We start from the raw sequence: 20,501 nt of genomic DNA on the forward strand, positions 1-20,501 counted from the left end.
TTAGTGCCGGCAATGCGGACCAAACTCCTGCTCCGCTCGTACAGGGACCGGATGGCCCCTAATAAAGGGCCCCCAATTCCATACTCCTGGAGCACCCCCCACAGGGCATCACGAGGGACACAGTCGAATGCCTTCTCCAGGTCCACAAAACACATGTGAACCGGTTGGGCAAACTCCCACGAACCCTCGAGCACCCTGTAGAGGGTATAGAGCTGGTCCAGTGTTCCACGGCTGGGACGAAAACCACACTGTTCCTCCTGAAGCCGACTGTTCAATGATTAGGATTAATTGGAATGTATGAACTTGACTGTTGTGAAGTGCCTTGAGATGATGTGTTGTGAATTGGCACTATATAAATAAAACTGAATTGAATTGAATTGAATTGAATCAGAGGCTTCTTCAGATCTGCTGTAAGACGGAGCGCTACAGGAGACCCTTCCTGCCCACAGCCATCAGCATCTACAATGGCTATTTGAAAAAATTTTAATAATATGATCTACAACAACATTTAATTTCCCTTTGGGATTAATAAAATATTTTGAATTGAATTGAATCTGTTTACTTTGAGGAATTTAGAATGAGGTCAAATTAGCTTTAAAACTAACAACAGTTGCAAGATATCAAACAACCAGTTCACAATGCAAAACAGATGGGAAAATAAAACATTTCAACAAATGTACTTTAAAATAATTTGCTTAATTAAAAATGAATAACCTTAAGAAGCCTTTCACCGACATACATCAACTGATGGACTAGATGCCACTTACTGTAATCTATATAATGTCAGGAGAAACGTACGAGAGGGAAACCTGTGGAAAGGATATAATGCTTCTGTTCACTGAAACCTTTACCTGTACTGTTTACTCAGGTTCCACTTTCAGCTCTGGGAAGAAAAGCTGTCACTCTATATTTCTCTACCTGAACATATTCACAAGTACTGGCCACCATGGATGGCTCTCTCTAGTAAAATGTCTCTTTTGTTTAATTATTCAGTGTGCAGCCACAATAGTGCAACAAACACAGAGAAACGGTGAATGCCTCATTTCAAACTAGTCCTGCAACTGTAAGATGGTAAATTCATGGACATTCAAAGGGTTAGGTTTTTTTTCAACATCTTCTATAGTGTGTAAATATTATGTGTTTAGAAGTGGACTGATTTAGTTTTAAAGCAGTAGAAAAGAATGAATTGAATAATTATGAACTTGAGTGACATCCCATTCCTAACCCACAGGGTTTAATACTGTGTCAGCTCATCCTTTTCAGCTATAACAGCCTCAACCCTTCTGGGAGGGCTTTCTTCAAGATTTGTCAGCTGCTCAAATTTGTGTTCTCAAGAGTGTGACCATTCTTCCAGAAGTGCATTTGTGACATCTGACACTGATGTTGGTTATGAAGGCCTGGCTTCCAGTCTCTGCTTTAACTCATTCCAAAGGTGTTCTGTCAGGTTGAAGTCAAGGCATGTGCAGGCTGAAGTTCTCCCACCTCCAACAAACTGCAGGCAACACAATGCAGTCGGCTGCAGTCATGCACTTGGTGATGAAAGGCTTGGAGGCAGCCGGTCTGCCATGGAAACCCATTCCATTAAGTGCTCTACACGCTGTTCTCAAGCTAATTTAAAGCCCACATGAAGTTTGGAGATCTGAAGCTGTTACCTACTGTTTGTAGGAAGTTGGCAACCCATGTGATTATAAGTGGCCTACCACTTCCAGGTTGAATCACTGTCACTCCCTTTAGCTTTGACTTTTTAATAATTCCACTAACAGCTGACTGTGCAATATTTATAAGTGAGAACCTTTAACAGGTAGACATATTACTCAGGAGATCCCTTATTTCAGTACCTCTCTGAAATTAACTGGGCTCCCAAGAGTGACTCGTTTTTTCACAAATGCTTGTAGAAGCAGTCTGCATACCTACATGTAAACCTTAAATTATTTTAAATCCTAGTAGACGGCAATTTAAAATTATTTCTATTCAACCAAGAATTTTATTTTTGCTCAATTTGACAGTTTCTCTATGGGGAAGGGCATAAGTCTTTAAGGTTGGAAGGCTTCCTTGTTATCACCCTGAGATTTTATTCAGGACTCTGGCTGGGCCCCTCCAACAATGTTAATAAAATATTTATTTAAACCTGCCAGGTGTATTAATAATTTTGGTCTTAACCATGGTTTCTGAATTTCATACACTTGAATTCAGTGATTTAAAGGGGTGATGCAACACATTTGGCAACATAGTGCATCATGTAAAGGAGTAGATGAATCATAAGCCAAAAGGATGTTTGTAGGATTTCCCACTCAGCTTGTGCACATTCTTGGCGATATGACAGAAACACTAATTTCCTTTGGACCTAGATCAGTTTTCTCATGTTTAAGTTGGAATGAAGCAATGTTTCTTTAGCCTTGAAGAACTGGTAAAAATAAGTTCTCTGTAGAACCTAATGTTTTGCAATTTCTCAAACCATTTATGAGAAAAGGGTCAAACTTGCAAATAATATTCTAACCAAAATGTTACAATAATAGTTGTGCATTGAGGATAAACAGAGAACATCTGGGGCAGAAACGTTTAAGACTCCAAACCCTACTGTGAAGTAAGGGAGGTCAGGGTGTAAGTTTACTGGTTACTGGTAGAGTACGTCAGTAAGCACGTCACTAAGTCAGATGTGTGAATGAGATGCATAAGATGAGTCAGATTTTATACTTCCCTTAAATCTTATGTTCCTATGTGACCACATGATGAGCTTTGCCATGCAACACTTTTCCAACTGTTTTTGCTTTAGTATTACAGCACAAATAAGAGCGTTGTCAGAAAACATTAGCTTTGGCTGAGCATGAAAAGTAATGTTTTTTTGTCCTGAGTTAATATCTCCCTGAGGCCTCTGTAAGATCCCTCAGGAATGCAGTTGGCAGAGCACAACATAGATAGATTACTGCTGATTTTCTTGGTTGCTTCATTACATGGTACAAAAATGTACTAATAAAACAGTCCTGGTAAAACTCATGGTGGTGTTAGTAAGGGTTTAAAAGCAGAAACAAATGTTTATTCTGTACATAAGATTCTGATCTTCTATAAGCACACAAAAACAAACAGGAATTTACACAACAGAATGTTAAGTAAAGTGATGAAATTCAAATTGTAGTTAGTTTGAAACTAAGAAGGACCTTTAATATAAAAATAAATATACCCTCAGGTGACTTCTGAAAAAAAATTCTAATAATACAAGACTCAGTCTGTTAACAAATAAAATAAAAAATAAACATAATTCCCAGAGAGCCCCGTTTTGAAGGCTAAGAAATATCTCTAAGACCATCCTGTGTTTTTTCTCTCACTGTTGACACAGCCCCTTAGTTTCTGACACGCGTACAATGGTCAGTTGTATATGCTTATATTTCTAAAAGTAAGCCAAAGACTTTATATGATGCGTTGCCTTTGACTTTAAAACCTGTGCCTGTCAAGAAATGGTTGTTGGTTCTCCCTGCTATCTGTTTTGTTTCCGGTTCTCCAGCTTCTCCACCAGAGGGCCCTGCAGTCAGCTCCTGGGTTGAGCATGCCTCTTCCTGCTACACCCTGTCACAGGTGCAGCTCATCTGAGGCAATCAGGTTCAATCTCCTGGCAGCATATGAGGGGCTTGAAGCCTGTCAGTCATTGCCTGAGTGTTAACTGTCATTGGTAACGTCAAGTCATCTCTGAACCTTTTTAAAATACCTTGAACCAAGTCTGAGCTACTTACCTGAGGTTTTTCAATTTCCTTCTTTCACCAACAACTATTGCTGTGTGTCTCTTCCTTCTAAGGTTACCTAGCCCCAGCCCGGACATTCGTGCTCACCTGTGGACCGGCCTTCGTCATTGCAAGCTTTCTGTGGATCTTCGGATTACATTCCTATGACTGGCTTCCACCCTGCTGCACTACCTGTCCGCCCAGCCCTGCTGCGGTTCTGAAACACCTTCTGGATTTCACCTCCGCTACAGGCAAAACCGTCCAACTATTCATTAACCGGACTTCCTGCATCATCATCACCTCCAAGATTTTTGGATGGATGAGAAAAATATTTTCCCACAGGACTGCTCTTCTGCTAAAATTGGGGAGTGAAGAGTCAATCCCTAGCTATGCAGGGCTTTAATCTAGAATCATCTGAGTTTAATCATCAAATGGTCTTCACCTACTTGAGCTTTTTACTCAAAATTTCATTCAGCTTTTTTTGAAGTTTAAAGAATGGATTATTTTATTTTAATGGATTTTTAAAATTGTTTTGTGGCTGAATGTCATTAATATGACAATTTTGAACAATGTATTATTCATATTTCATAGTAGGTTAAGTAGTTATTTCATTTATTGGTGATAATTATAATCTGGCATTTTTTTTTTAACCTTTTACAATATTAGTTTGTTTTTTTTCCTTGCTAATTTAATGACTACAAGGCTGGTGGGGAACAATCCTGGAAATAATTTTTTTCATGGATTTTTAAAAAAAACTTTAAACAAACAAAAACTGACTTACAGATTTATTGAGATAAGAACAGCAGAAGGATGCTTACAGCAAGCGGTAAAAATGCAATCCTGCATAAGCTTGCACCGAGCAAGAAAACAGCAAGAAAAGCTTTGAAATCTCCCATCATGCCTGTGCATCTACTGCTGATTATTATTATGAGTGTTTATTATAAACTTATGGCCTACACATGTGCCTGTGTGCAAGTGATCACAGTCTATTACAACGGTTACCATTGCTTCAGCTGTCATGGAAGTCTGGTTTTTGGTGTGACAAAAATACAAACGGGAATGTGGGAGCTGCATGGTGACTAAAAATATTTAACAACTGTACTGGTAAGATTACAAGTAGAGGCAGGACATGGAGGATGGGTAGATGGTAAAGCAATAATGGGCATGAACAGGCAGGCAACAATAGAATCCAGTAATAAACAATAACAACTAAACAGCATAAATACACTTGGAAGAGCGGAGAAAGGTGAGGCAAAACGGCTGGGACTAATCAGGAGGAGATGTGAAACAGCTGTGAGGAAATGAGCAAGAAAAGTTATAGAGGAACACAGGAACACTGGATGGACTCAAGCAGAAAACTAAATCTTCAGGAATACCAAAATAAAACAAGAAATAAGTAAACAATAGGATTAAATCAAATAGTAACACTGAGAATATAAACAATTAGGAAAGAAACAGACAGACATCTCTTAATTTTTACAATAGTATTAAGACACCTGGTAGAAATAAACTTAATTTAAACACTTACAGAAATAACTTTAACCCCTTCTATTTCTTTATCACTGTTTTTTTTCTGTTAAACAGAAAAAACTACCCATGTTATATCACAACTTAGCAGAACATTGTATAACAGAGTTATATTGGATAAAGTCCAATCTCTATCCTAAGATAATTTCTGTCTTACAAGTGACTTTGTCAGAATATCTGCCTTCATATCACCTGTTGAACAATATTGCAACTTAATCTCACCATTCTGCACAAACTCACGAATATACAGGTCCTTCTCAAAATATTAGCATATTGTGATAAAGTTCATTATTTTCCATAATGTAATGATGAAAATTTAACATTCATATATTTTAGATTCATTGCACACTAACTGAAATATTTCAGGTCTTTTATTGTCTTAATACGGATGATTTTGGAATACAGCTCATGAAAACCCAAAATTCCTATCTCACAAAATTAGCATATTTCATCCGACCAATAAAAGAAAAGTGTTTTTAATACAAAAAACGTCAACCTTCAAATAATCATGTACAGTTATGCACTCAATACTTGGTCGGGAATCCTTTGGCAGAAATGACTGCTTCAATGCGGCGTGGCATGGAGGCAATCAGCCTGTAGCACTGCTGAGGTCTTATGGAGGCCCAGGATGCTTCGATAGCGGCCTTTAGCTCATCCAGAGTGTTGGGTCTTGAGTCTCTCAACGTTCTCTTCACAATATCCCACAGATTCTCTATGGGGTTCAGGTCAGGAGAGTTGGCAGGCCAATTGAGCACAGTGATACCATGGTCAGTAAACCATTTACCAGTGGTTTTGGCACTGTGAGCAGGTGCCGGGTCGTGCTGAAAAATGAAATCTTCATCTCCATAAAGCTTTTCAGCAGATGGAAGCATGAAGTGCTCCAAAATCTCCTGATAGCTAGCTGCATTGACCCTGCCCTTGATAAAACACAGTGGACCAACACCAGCAGCTGACACGGCACCCCAGACCATCACTGACTGTGGGTACTTGACACTGGACTTCTGGCATTTTGGCATTTCCTTCTCCCCAGTCTTCCTCCAGACTCTGGCACCTTGATTTCCGAATGACATGCAGAATTTGCTTTCATCCGAAAAAAGTACTTTGGACCACTGAGCAACAGTCCAGTGCTGCTTCTCTGTAGCCCAGGTCAGGCGCTTCTGCCGCTGTTTCTGGTTCAAAAATGGCTTGACCTGGGGAATGCGGCACCTGTAGCCCATTTCCTGCACACACCTGTGCACGGTGGCTCTGGATGTTTCTACTCCAGACTCAGTCCACTGCTTCCGCAGGTCCCCCAAGGTCTGGAATCGGCCCTTCTCCACAATCTTCCTCAAGGTCCGGTCACCTCTTCTCGTTGTGCAGCGTTTTCTGCCACACTTTTTCCTTCCCACAGACTTCCCACTGAGGTGCCTTGATACAGCACTCTGGGAACAGCCTATTCGTTCAGAAATTTCTTTCTGTGTCTTACCCTCTTACTTGAGGGTGTCAGTAGTAGCCTTCTGGACAGCAGTCAGGTCGGCAGTCTTACCCATGATTGGAGTTTTGAGTGATGAACCAGGCTGGGAGTTTTAAAGGCCTCAGGAATCTTTTGCAGGTGTTTAGAGTTAACTCGTTGATTCAGATGATTAGGTTCATAGCTCGTTTAGAGACCCTTTTTTAATGATATGCTAATTTTGTGAGATAGAAATTTTGGGTTTTCAGGAGCTGTATGCCACAATCATCTGTATTAAGACAATAAAAGACCTGAAATATTTCAGTTAGTGTGCAATGAATCTAAAATATATGAATGTTAAATTTTCATCATTACATTATGGAAAATAATGAACTTTATCACAATATGCTAATATTTTGAGAAGGACCTGTATGTGCTTGGTTATTGAATGGTCCACTGGATTCTTCGCTATTGCTATGGCTCCTTGATTGTCCTCCAGAATCATTGTAGGCATAATGTTCATACCGAGATCACTCAGTAACCTTCTTAGCCAAGGAGCCTCTTGAACTGCCTGACTTAGAGCAACATACTCAGCTCCAGCTGTTTAAAGTGCAACAGTTGTTTGTTTCTTGCTTAGCCAATCTCCAGCCCAGTCAGCATCAGAGAAGCCAATCAAATTTTTATGTCCTGAACAGTTATACTTTAGGTCATACCGCAAGGTTTGCGGTGCCCTTTAAGTATCGAAGAATCCTCTTCACTGCTGTCAGATGTGCAGCATTTGGATTTGCATTAAACTTTGATACAGTGCTCACTGCTTGTGCTATGTCTGGCCTTGTTGTCATTGCAGCATACAGCAGACTTCCTACCATGGACTGGTAAATACGTGGACTCACAGGAATACTAACACCATCATCTGTTTTCAGCTTGACACTGATGTCAGCTGGGGTCACTACCGGGTTTGCTTTATCCATCCCATATTTCTGAAGAATGGTTTCAATGAACTGTTTCTAGAATTGTGCTGCTCAAGGTGGCAGCAGGTTGGAGTAGATCTGTTACATTTGATTCTGATTTATTCTTTTTTGGGAACTATTCCTCTTGTGGTGGATACAGTTGATTCTTTTTTGGACGACTGTCCTTTCCGGTGTTGGATGCTGTGCAGCTTGGAGGATTTTTTCCCAATACCTTTCTACTTTTGGACATTTGTTATGATGCATTGCCATGGCAACGGGGTTGTTTCTTACAACTGGGAGCAGCTGATTAATATCTCAAAAGCTCAAATAATACTTCAACTACAACCCCAAATCCCTGATGAGTTGAAAACGAGACGCCGTGGATGCAGAGCAGGAGCTAAGAGAAGAGAGAGAAGGAGGAAGTTCAAACCATCTCTTCCGTCGATTATGATGGGCAATGTGAGATCGTTGGGAAACATGTTGGATGAACTCCAAGCCCTACAAAGGACCCAGCCAGAGTACCAGGGATGCAGTATTATGTGTTTTACTGAGATATGGCTGCAGAATCATATCCCTGACTCCAGCGTCTCTCTGCTGGGCTTTTTAACCATACGAGCAGACAGAGATTTAAAGAGGAGCGGCAAATGTAAAGGAGGTGGACTGGCAGTACTTGTGAGAAACAGATGGTGTAATCCAGGACATGTTACTGTGAAGTGTCATCCCTGCAGTCCAGATATTGAACTGTTGGCAGTAAGTTTTCGTCCATATTATTTACCCAGAGAGTTCACCAGTGTTATTTTGGCAACAGTTTACATTCCACCTTCTGCTGTTGCCTACACTGCATGTGATGCCATCAGCTCAGTTGTTGCTAAGCTACAGACACAAAACCCCAATGCTTTTGTGGCAATTTATGGTGATTTTAACCACACTTCACTCTCTGCTACACTTCCAATGTTTCAACAATTTGTCAGCTGCTCTACCCAAGAAAACAAAACATTGGATTTGTTTTATGCAAATGTCAAGGACTCATACATCTCTACAGCAAGACCTCCTCTAGGCAAGTCAGATCACAATCTTGTTTTTCTCTGCTTAAAATATAAGCCCCTTGTTCAGAGACAACCTGTAATAAAAAGAACTGTGAGAAAATGATCACAGGAAGTTGAAGAAGCTCTGCAACATTGCTTTGAGGCTACAGACTGGGACGCACTATGCCAGCCACATGGAGAGTACATCAATGCCATGACTGAGTGTGAAACAGACTATATAAACCTCTGTGTGGATAACATCATCCCCACCAGAACGGTGAGATGCTTCCCCAATAGCAAACCCTGGATCACCAGTGACCTAAAGGACCTGCTTAACAAGAAAAAAAGAGCCTTCAGAGAGGGAGACAGAGAATTATTGAGGAGTTTACAGAAGCAACTTAAAGTCAAGATAAGAGACAGCAAGGAGGTGTACAAGAAGAAGCTGGACAGCACGCTCCGGCAAAACAATATCAGAGATGTGTGGACAGGGATGAAGAAGATCACAGGCTTCAAGCAGAAGGTTGATCAGACCATTGGAGGTCTGGACAGAGCCAATGAACTGAACACATTCTTCAATAGGTTCAGTTCAGAAACAAGCTTCGCATCCACCTCTCCGGCTCACAGCCAAAGATACATTCCACCTTCCTTTGACCCACAGTACCCACAGCTGTCCAGTAACACCTCAAATGTTTTATCTTCCACCTCAGCCCTAGACCCTTCTGCTTCTAAATGTTTGGCTTCAACCAAATCAGAAGATGCTGATGCTTCCTTTGCTTCCCTCCACCTGTGTGTCTCTAGAAGTCAGGTGAAGATGCAACCGGAGAGACTGAATCGGAATAAGGCTGCAGGTCCAGATCATGTCAGCCCTAGAGTCCTGAAGGCCTGTGCAGAGCAGCTCTGTGGGATTCTGCAGCACCTCTTTAACCTAGCCTGGCCCAGATGAAGGTTCCAGTGTTGTGGAAGACCTCCTTGTTCCGGTCCCAAAGAAAACTCACCCATCAGTCCTCAATGACTATAGACCTGTTGCCCTGACATCCCATATCATGAAGGTCCAAGAGAGACTCCTGTTGGCCCACCTGAGTAAGCAAACAATAAACTATCAGGACCCCCTTCAGTTTGCTTATCGCTGTGGAGTTGGAGTTGAAGATGCCATCATACACCTGCTTCAACAAACCCACTGTCATCTGGAAAAAGCCAGCAGCACTGTGAGGATCATGTTCTTTGATTTCTCCAGTGCATTTAATACAATCCAACCTGATTTGCTTAGTCAGAAACTCCAGAAGACTCATGTGGAGGCCTCAACAATCTCATCACTGAAGATCAGTGATGAGATTCAAATGGGTGTTAATTACCTGGCATTTTGTAATGGTACAGGGGTTGGACAATGAAACTGAAACACCTGTCATTTTAGTGTGGGAGGTTTCATGGGTAAATTGGACCAGCCTGGTAGCCAGTCTTCAATGATTGCACATTGCACCAATAAGAACAGAGTGTGAAGGTTCAATTAGCAGGGTAAGAGCACAGTTTTGCTCAAAATATTGAAATGCACACAACATTATGGGTGACATACCAGAGTTCAAAAGAGGACAAATTGTTGGTGCACGTCTTGCTGGCGCATCTGTGACCAAGACAGCAAGTCTTTGTGATGTATCAAGAGCCACGGTATCCAGGGTAATGTCAGCATACCACCAAGAAGGACGAACCACATCCAACAGGATTAACTGTGGACTCAAGAGGAAGCTGTCTCAAAGGGATGTTCGGGTGCTAACCCGTATTGTATCCAAAAAACACAAACCCACGGCTGCCCAAATCACGGCAGAATTAAATATGCACCTCAACTCTCCTGTTTCCACCTGAACTGTCCGTCAGGAGCTCCACAAGGCCACGGCCGGGCTGCTATAGCCAAACCTTTGGTCACTCATGCCAATGCCAAACGCCGGTTTCAATGGTGCAAGGAGCCCAAATCTTGGGCTGTGGACAATGTGAAACATGTAACGTTCTCTGATGAGTCCACCTTTACTGTTTTCCCCACATCCGGGACGGTTACGATGTGGAGAAGCCCCAAAGAAGTGTACCACCCAGACTGTTGCATGCCCAGAGTGAAGCATGGGGTGGATCAGTGATGGTTTGGGCTGCCATATCATGGCATTCCCTTGGCCCAATACTTGTGCTAGATGGGCGCGTCACTGCCAAGGACTACCGAACCATTCTTGAGGACCATGTGCATCCAATGGTTCAAACATTGTATCCTGAAGGCGGTGCCGTGTATCAGGATGACAATGCACCAATACACACAGCAAGACTGGTGAAAGATTGGTTTGATGAACATGAAAGCGAAGTTGAACATCTCCCATGGCCTGCACAGTCACCAGGTCTAAATATTATTGAGCCACTTTGGGGTGTTTTGGAGGAGCGAGTCAGGAAATGTTTTCCTTCACCAGTATTACGTAGTGACCTGGCCACTATCCTGCAAGAAGAATGGCTTAAAATCCCTTTGACCCTCTGACTTGTATATGTCATTCCCAAGACGAATTGACGCTGTATTGGCCGCCAAAGGAGGCCCTACACCATACTATTAAATTATTGTGGTCTAAAACCAGGTGTTTGTCTAAAAATGTCTAAAAAATGTCTGATTCTAATGAGACTATTTTACTTCCATAGGCTGAGGTTGTTAAGACTTTTTCCTTCAGAGCACTGATGGCAAAAACCAGCTCCCACTTACTACCTTCTCCCCGGCGGTCTCGCTGGTGAACACAATAAACACCTCACAGCCAGAGTAGTCAGCTACTCTGCTGTTAAGCAAATAAGCATATTGCCCCATCACATTTGGCCTTCCCTCTTCTTATACTAAACACCCCTTTTGCCAGGTAAGTTATTAAGAACAGATTATTTATTTTCAAAAATGTTGTCTTTTTTAATCTATTAATCATGTTACTATGTTTATTTATTTTCTCTTTAATTTTATTCCTTCTTGTTATAATATTTTCTACATGTAAAGGACTTTGAGCACCGTTTGCATTGTGTAAGTTAAATTTATTTGTTTAGTGCCTTTCTCAGGAAAAGCCATGGCAAAGTGATGTGCAGAAAAAAGTAAAATAACTAATAAAATTGAGTGCCATAAAAAATGAAATGACATACAACAAAGCACACAATAAAAATAAACATTCAACAGAAATCCTGTTTAAACAGGAAGGTTTGTGCTATATGAATAAACTTTGAGTGATTGATTGAATCATCTATTGTCAGTGTCATCTTCCCCAAGCAGCTTCCGCAAGTTGGCATCCAAATCATCTTCTTCAGAGCTATCGTCTTCATTGTCTCCATCTAAATTGCAGTCTCAATCATCATCTCCAATAGAGCCCTCATCATTGGGGCTTCCAGAGCTGCCATTAGGATTACCATCTCCTTTGTCACCCAAGCATCATCAATTTCACAGTCGTCATTAGCATCACCTCAAGAGCCATGGTCATCAAAGCCACGAACACAACTTGAGTTATTAGAGCCACTGGATCAAGCAAAACATTAAACAGACCCACTGCCGTTTAAAGTGTCTTAAGATGACAACTGTTTAATTTTCATTTATTTAGTTGGTAGCTGGAATACATTTTTAAAACCCGTTATATCAGTTTCACTGTCCTAAACAAGCTTACCTTCCCAGAACGATCAGTGTTCACTGTGTGTACTGAAATATTTTTTAGCGCTGCCTAAATCTGAGGACTATACACTGCAACAATGTCAATTAACCTGATTTTTAATAAATGCCTGGTTGTAACAGTTACATGATAAAACAAAGTAGATGTAGTTTGACATAAAATTAAATAGCATTACACAATTAAGAAAATGTGTGATGCAATTCATGATTAAATAAATGGTTGAATCTTGATTTTTTTGTACTGGAAAATGGTGATAATATCAGTAATATTGAATAAAATTTAATCACAAATGACTACAATACAGAAAATTGATAGATTTGACTAATTATAAGCTCTTTATTTTTAAAAGCTACTTGTGCACCAAACACTTTGTAACTCGTGGAAAAGGACAATTCTGAAACCAGCTGCTGATGTTGCCAAGTTGTCAGTAAGGTTAAGTATTTAGGAAATGCATTTTAGGTTTGTTCTTTCAAAAGCCTAAGAAAAAAGCAAAGGTCTGTTGGCTAGATCTGTCAGCTCAATTTAAATTGTTCAGGTAGAAACTGCTGCTTGTTTGACACACATGAATGTTTATCCCATTCTGTTTTAGGCCTTGTACACACGTAGCAGGGTATTTAAAAAAAAAAAAAAAAAAATCTCTCCTACATCATTTTTAAAAATAATTTCGTACACACCTGAATTTTTTCATCCAAACAAACCCACAGAAATACGCCACTGAGCATTGTGTTAAACACTCCAGACGCATAGGGTGCTGTGTATTTCAAAATTGAAACCAATGTTAGCCAATCAGTATCCTTCAAATCAATCACGACTTCCTGTTGGGTATAAAACATGGTGCCAGTAGGTTCGTTTGTGTGGACAGAAAAAGAAGTTGTACTTCTTTTCAACACAGTGTTAGAATATGAAGCTGATAAAACACAAGATAGTGTCTATTGGGAATTGTTCATAATTCATTTTACTACACCGTACGCCCTAGACTATAAACAACGGTCGTACATTTGACATCAGTGCCACAATATTTGCCGCAGACATTGAGGCACTGAACTGTAAAAGTCTATTTGGTCACATACACACGCAGGCTCAAAAACAGAGTTTTTCTAAATCTCAACTTTGGAGTTTTCAGAATTATACATTTGTAATGATGTAAAACGGAGTTTATTTGTGGATGAAAGGCCAAATTGCATAAAAAGTTATTTGTTTTCCCAGATATCCGTCTACGTGTGGACAAGGCCTTAGATTGTTTGTTTGTAAATAAGCAATTTAGAGTTTTCCAGGAATAAGAAAAGGATGACATTCCTAATGGTGCAGCACCAATTAATGCCACTGGGGGTACAACTTCCATGCAACTTCCATGTGGTCGGGAGCCATCTCCCCTCAGACTGGCTTGAGAGAAAGCAGGAAGCACACAACTTGTTGCCGACCTCATTATTTTCTCTGTTCTTTACAGGTTAGTGAACTCCCATTGAGGTGCTTTCTGATCTAATGTTTGCTCTAATAGCTGTTTGAAATAACCTTGCTTACTATTACTTATAGATGGGCTTTCACACAGACCAGAATGATAAAGTATAAATGCTAATGTTTTCACTTTTCTTAGAATAGGATAATAGTCCTACAGTTTGACCTGAAGTTTAGTGCATTGGGTTGATTGTGGAACGTACTGTAACAGGAGCGATTAGATTGCTGCAGCCACACTTGGATTCAGGGTGATTCATAGATTCATAGTCTACTGATAAACACTGAGGGAGTGTACATCCCTTGCAGGGAGTACCAGACATAAAAACCATGTATGAGCTTCTTTTGAGGCTGTTTCGTCACTTCAATCGCCTAGCGAGTTAATGATGCGAGCCATCAGTGCTAATCTTTGTAACAATTCCTCCACCTTATTTAGAATAAAAGTGTTGAGAGTATAGAACATTTTGAGAGTCATTCCTTTGAGAGAAAGTGATTGTAAGCAGAGATGATGATTCTGGGGAAAAGGATTAGGGGGAGATCCAATCAGTTGGAAAGAGGTAAACAAGGTCCTGGCCAGCCCATGGACCGCCTGCTTGAAGGGTAAAAACATTTTAAACTGTCTGATGCCCAGCATTAATTATTAAACGAGGACTTGTCTTAAGGGTTACCACAATAACAAGAGACTACAAAAGTGGGTCTGATCCTCAACAGTGTCATAATAACATTAGGTCAGTTATTTTCGGAAAAACAAAAGGAAGTCCAGACAGGGTAAATTTCCCCCTCCAAAACAGGATTTTAATTAACAGAGGTTTGGATTTTTTCCACTCAGGTTCAGAATGATCAAATTAGACTCAAATTCAACACAAGATAAAACACATGCTTTAACAGAATTACTGGGCAGGCTTATAATAGTTAAAATTTTTTGGTGTGTTTATAAAACTGGCTAAGACAAATTAAGGCTATAAGATATATGCCCTTCATTTTAGAATTTATCAATTTTATAAAGCCTTGTAAACTGATGTGTAAAGGGGAACCAGATTTTGAAAATGGTATCTAGGTTTAATACTGACATGCACAATTTGATGAATACAACCCTCTAACCTTTTTTGAATCCTGCATCTAAAAAGAGACTAATCGAGATATGAAAGACATTAAAATAATAGCAACTAATAAAAACTAGCTCCCCCAGTCTTAAAAATAAGGACTAACTGCATTAGAAAAATGCAGATACAATTAAATAAGGCTAAAGTTGAATAAAAACAGTCATTATAATCTTGCAGATGGATACAACTCGAACTGTTATGAAACCAGATGATTAACAGAGAACAGTTTTATCATGGCCAGACAAAAATGTTTGTAGGAAGCAAACTTCAAGGGTAACCCCTTGAACATACACAACAGTAATACAAATCATGCATTTGAACAGACAAATAACACAATCAACAATCGCGCATCAACTGCATGGTACTTAAAGACACAAAATAAGCCAATGCATACTAATACAGAGAACTTTACACATCCCGGTTAGGATTCAGTCCAGAATAGATTAATATTTGTTCTTATTGAAAGCGAGAACAGGATGTTTTACAAAAGGTAACTAAAGACAACTTAGAAATATGAAAAGTGACACAGACAGAGGCAAACTATCCCAAGCTGACAAAACTTTAAACTGAAATGCACAAAGCAAAATTTCGTTCCAAAATTGTTGTTGCAGGAAGCAAAATGTAGCTGATCAGTATTTCTCAGGCTATATTCTAAACAAAATGTGATTAAATATTGTTTTCAGTATGGAGAAAAATTAAAATAGATACATTTAAAAGTAAATGAAGTTTTCTTCTGATATGGAGAGCTAACCAGTTCAAGGACTCGTACAGAAGAAATAAAAAAATAAATACATAAAAAATAAATAAATCTACAGAGACTATTATATTAAGCATTGTGAGGATGAAGTTTAGCAATGACATTAAATAACATCTGTGTGTTATAGAACTTGCGGCATCAGTTGTGTGAGAACTCTTCTGCGAACTAGTAGGGAAAAACATTCTACACAACGATAAAGTGATGATTTTGAGGCAATAAGCTTACAGATAATATAAAGTTTTAGGATTTCAGCACAACCAGTTTAGTTTGGTCCGAATCCAAAAGTTGGATTTTTCAAAAACCTCACAACAAACAATTACAGTGATTAAACTTGGCTTAACATAGGTTAATTGTGGCAGGCTTAAATATGAATTCATTTTTTAACTTTCACTACTTGATGGTGCCAAAGGGTGACAAGATGCCAGTGATAGACAGAATAACCTTTTTCTTTTCTAATGAGAATGACTCCATAACTAGTGTGTCTGCATTTGACATTCTAACGTGAGTGTCATTAATATTTTTGTACTTTGCATGTGGTAATACTGGAATTAACAATGTACATTAATGATTATGTGTTGTGAAATGAAGAGGGGGGGGGGAAGGAAAAATGCTCATTTCACTACCAAAGGTTGTGATTTTTTGTTCTTGTTAAATTGTTGTACTGGGACAGCTGTATAATCAAATTGTTTATTTTCAGGCTTTGCAGGTCACAATACTCGGGAGTTAATGATTTATCTGGAAAGTATAATGAAGAGTGGTCCCACCCATTCCTCTGCCTTATTTAGAATAAAAGTGTTGAGAGTATAGAACAGTTTGAGAGTCATTCCTTTTAAAATGATTGTAAGCAGAGATGACGTTTCTGGGGAAAAGCATTTGGGGGAGCTCCAAGGTGTCTGTCCGCCAACAGGGTGCGGTAGCTCGGACATTGCTCATAGTGGGGCTAGCACTGCCTGTAATTCCATCCTGATAGACTCACAATGAAAAGACACAGACGTGGCGATTAGAGAAGTTTATTTATAAATATTTATTTCTTTGGTGCTCGGAGCCCGGAGGAAGACATGAACATTGAGAATAACGTGAGCTTGAATGAACACGAATGAACAAGAATTAGAGATGTCTTCCCCCCTGGGATTCGACTGGTGGTGGAGTGGAGGCCTGAGGAGGTAAGGAAATCAGGAGGAGCTAGGAAGCCAGATGGTGGAGATGGGCAGGAGGAGGGTCGCAGCTCAGCTTGAAGAGTGAGGAAGTCCATAAGTGAAGAGCTTTAAAGCGGAGCCCTGGATGGTGATTGGCTGAAGAGGAAATGTGGGCTCGATGCTGATTGGCTTGAGCGGGGACGCATGGTGGAGTCATTGGACAGAGCAGAGGAGGGGTTGAGCCTTCTAGATTGATTTTTTGTCAAAACTTCATAACATATTTAGAGGATATGGTGACGAGATGGAAATTATTTTGGCAGAAACACAGACATTTTGAAGAAGATACAAATATTGTGAGAGAAAGGACATCCTTATTGAGTTCACCCTTCAAATCAATGAGACAGAAGGCATTCTCCAAAAACTGAATGCTGTTTTTAAACTTCTCTAACAGTGGGAAAAAAATTATTTAATTAGCTATATTTAGTTGATATTACGATGCCCGGATATTGGATATGTATACCTGGAGTATGCACAAAACATGGCCTGAAACTGATGTACGTCACTTTCTACACAAAGGTTGTGATCTATTAAAAACAAACTTGATGGGAGAAGAGGTCCGTCAAGCAAACCCTGACCCATGCATATGCTCGTTTTGGAGACAGGGGAAACTGGACTGTTAATCTCTTCTGATCTCTTCTGTTAATTCAGTTAATGACATTTATGTAGATCTGTTTTTGACATTAAATAATTATTTTCCATGAAATGGTCTAATCTTTGAATGAACAGCTCTCCTAGTATTTTGGAGAATTAGTAGAGTAATAAGTAAACTACAGATGAAATCAATGATTTTGTGATAAATCGATGATGGTCTTAACTAGTGTCATTACATTGCAGTCTACAGATGTATTTTTCTTACATTAAATCAAAACTGTTATTTGTACCTACAAGTTTCAGATACATTAAGGGTTTGTTGTAAATTTATCAACCCAGGCATCAACAATTTGTTGCAAGTTATTAATTTTACCAGCTAGTTTTGGTCCTACACCTACCACCTCACCAGGCCATGGAGAAGTCCTACCAGTCAGCCTCGAACCGCTTTTCGTACACTGGGTATGCTGGGCCTCGCGGTACCTGTCAGCTGCCTCGGGAGTCTCACAAGCCAACCACAGCTGATAGGACTCCTTCCTTAGCTTGACGGCATCTTTTACTGCTGATGTCCACCACCAGGTTTGGGGACTGCTACTGCGGCAGGCACAGCAGACCTTACAGTGGCAGCTACGGGCGGTACATTCGACAATAGAGGCGGAGAACATGTCTCCAACCTCCCCCGGAATTTGGACAAGGCTCTCCCGGAGGTGGAGCTTGAATACATTACTGGTCGAAGGCTCCCCGACAGGGACGCTACGAAGGTCGAGTACTCCGCACCACTGCTCAGCCCGTAGGCCGGAACAACAGTTAGAGAGCTCTCCCTGACCCGAAGGTGCAGGGATGCGACCCTCTTATCCACCAGAGTAAACCCCAACACGAGACACACAGCCCTGCTCCAAGCACCCCCGCTGTGTCCCACCCCCACCACACAGCGCGCCGCGATGACAAGGCAAGGGCCCTGCACAACGCTACTCCAGCCCCCGCCCACAGATGCAACAGAGCAGACACCATCCAGCACTGAGCCCACAATGGAACCCCAAACCCTACACCAAGATGGGAAAACTCACCCAGAAAGAGGTCCCCGGCCAGCGGCAAGCACTCTGGACCGGCGTCCCCCACCACACCCCCACAACCATGTAAAATGTTTATACTGTTTTAAATGTTTAATGTGGTATACTTAATTAACCCCATCTACATCTATATAAGTCTTTTTAAAGTGAGTTTCTTGCAAAAACAATGACGTGTGCCTCTCTTTTGATAAACTCATATCCGGCACTGCACAAAGCAGGCAGACTGCTTCAGTTTTTTTAATCTATTTTTTTAGAAGTGTTGCAGGTTTCTGTTTTTCTACATTATGAAGCTAAATGTTTTGTGGACAACATTGTTTTCCTTTGCTTTTTAATGGCATTTGTGTTCAGAGACGGCGTGAGAGGCCATGCTCCCATTGTTTATGCCGTGGATCAGTAGCTAGTTCATGGTAGCTCAGCAGTACTGCCTCCTACTGAGCGACCTGATATTCCCTGTAAGCTAGGAAGGAAGAGACGCTGGACACTCGCCGGTATCCAACGTCAAACTGGAGGAGAAGGTATTCTGTCCATCATCATAGAGAATGTGTGATCCCTATCCAACATTTTGGATGGATTGGCAGTGCTAACCCGGCTTCAGAGATTCTACAGACAGCGCAGCTTGGTCATGCTGAATGAAACATGACTGACCGTGCTAACTCCGTGCACACTCGTAAAGAGTTTTAATACAGTTCAGTCCTATAGAACCAAGGAGAGCAGTAAGGTGAGAGGAGGTGTCTGGCTGTGTTTGTGAATGATAGATGGTGCAACTCTGAGCATTCAACTATTAAAGAGACACTCTGCTGAAAGGACATTGAGCTGCTAGCTGTTGGCCTGAGGCCATATTATTTGCCACGGGAGTTTATTAATGTTATGTTAACAGTGTATGTCCCTCCTCTGCTAATGTAGCAGCTGGCGGTGACTTCGTCCACGTGGTTACTAGCAGACTCCAAACACAGCATCCCCATGTCTTTTCCTGATCTCCAGTGAATTTAATCATGTCTCCCTGTCTCCCACTCTCCCCTCCTTCAGTCAGGATTTAACCTGCTTCACCAGAGACGATGCAAATACAGAGAAGGCATACACCTCATCACTTCTCCCTCCCCTGGTGGGCTTAGATCACAACCTGATTCATCTCCAGCATGTGTTTAAACTCCTTGTACACAGAGAACCAGCTGTGACATGCACAATGAATAGATGGTCAGAGGAGACTGACAAAGCTCTGAGGGACTATTTCAGCTTCACTTTGTGGGAAGAGCTCTGTGCTGTGTGGGGAGGACACTGACAGCATCACAGATAGAATAGAAGACATTAACTTCTGTTGGGACAACACTGTGCCCCTCATGAAGGTAATGTGTTTCTCCAATGACAAGCCCTATATAAACCCTTAAATAAAGGCTTTTCATTAGGAGAAGAAGAGGGCCATTGCTGGCACCGTTGCTGTTCACACTAAATACTGCAGACTTCTCCATCAACCCATCCTTAGGTTGCTATCCACAAAAGTTCTCTGTTGACTCTGCCATTGTCGGGCTCATCACAGGTGAGGACAACTCAGAGTACAGATAGTGGACACAAGATTTTGTGGTGGATTTCTGCAGGCACAGACCGACTACACTGACACCAGTAAGCATCCAGGGAACTGACGTTGAGACAGGGGACTCTTACAAGTACCTGGGTGTTCATCTGAATAATAAACTGGACTGGAGTCCAAACATTGATGCTCGTTACAGAAAAGGGTCAGAGCAGCCTGTGCCTTCTAAAGCGACAGAGATCTTTTGAAGTGCAGGGTGTGCCTCTTAAGACCCAATCAGGTATAGTGGGGAGTGGGGGGCCTCTCATGGTTTGCCCACGGGGCTCTGTGGGCTCAGTTCAACACCGGTGCTTCATTCATATTTAATGCGGTTTGCAACAGTTTTGCCACAAAATCACTCACTCACTGTCCGTTTTCTTTACCTTCTGGTACCCTGGCTAACCAATTCTGGCTCTTTGCATGCCCTTCCGAGTCTATGAATTTTTCTGTCAGTAGTTGCGCTTGGCCTGAATG

General features: G+C 41.0%; 1 long non-coding RNA gene across 1 annotated transcript; it reads left to right on the forward strand.

Annotated features, from left to right (window-relative positions):
• Window positions 1-3,342: 3,342 nt before the first annotated feature.
• Window positions 3,343-4,736, forward strand: LOC124870598. Its single transcript, XR_007038824.1, has 2 exons — window positions 3,343-3,664; window positions 3,788-4,736. It is a non-coding gene; the product is annotated as an uncharacterized LOC124870598 (long non-coding RNA).
• The last annotated feature ends 15,765 nt before the right edge of the window (window positions 4,737-20,501 follow it).

Source organism: Girardinichthys multiradiatus, chromosome 6, assembly GCF_021462225.1.
Source record: "Girardinichthys multiradiatus isolate DD_20200921_A chromosome 6, DD_fGirMul_XY1, whole genome shotgun sequence".
Lineage (NCBI taxonomy): Eukaryota > Metazoa > Chordata > Actinopteri > Cyprinodontiformes > Goodeidae > Girardinichthys > Girardinichthys multiradiatus.